This window comes from Fulmarus glacialis, unplaced genomic scaffold, assembly GCF_000690835.1.
Source record: "Fulmarus glacialis isolate BGI_N327 unplaced genomic scaffold, ASM69083v1 scaffold15893, whole genome shotgun sequence".
Taxonomy (NCBI): Eukaryota; Metazoa; Chordata; class Aves; order Procellariiformes; family Procellariidae; genus Fulmarus; species Fulmarus glacialis.
In genome coordinates, this window is record NW_009205066.1 from 13,720 (window position 1) to 14,046 (window position 327).

The 327-nt window shown below is 65.1% G+C and overlaps 1 protein-coding gene across 1 annotated transcript in view; it reads left to right on the top strand.

Annotated features, from left to right (window-relative positions):
- The window catches only part of LOC104074944 (disintegrin and metalloproteinase domain-containing protein 33-like), a gene marked incomplete at both ends in the record, with an annotated part of 22,826 nt that overhangs the window by 11,215 nt on the left and 11,284 nt on the right, over positions 1-327 (top strand). The gene's annotated exons all lie outside the window — the stretch shown is intronic.

Consider the following 327-nt stretch of genomic DNA (forward strand, 5'->3'; position numbering starts at 1 on the left):
CCCTGTTGCTGGGGCGTTGGCATCAGGAGCATCACCCTCGCTGTGCCGTGAGTGAGGCGAAGTGACATGCCCGGGGCTGGAGGGGGTTGGCTGTGTCGGAGACCCCAAACCTCCCCTTGTCTTCAGCTGGACCCCGAGTATGGGGTTGATCCCTTCTTCTCGCAGCGGGATGCTTCCCCCTGGAGACTTTGGTAGGGTTTGGTCCCTATGGAGAAGCTGTCACCCTGCCTGGCTGCTTGTCCTCGGTGGTGACGAGGTGGCCCCTGAGCCGGGGGGTGGGTGGGCAGCCAGGCTCCTTCTGTGCAGGGCCCCTGTCCCCGACCCGCA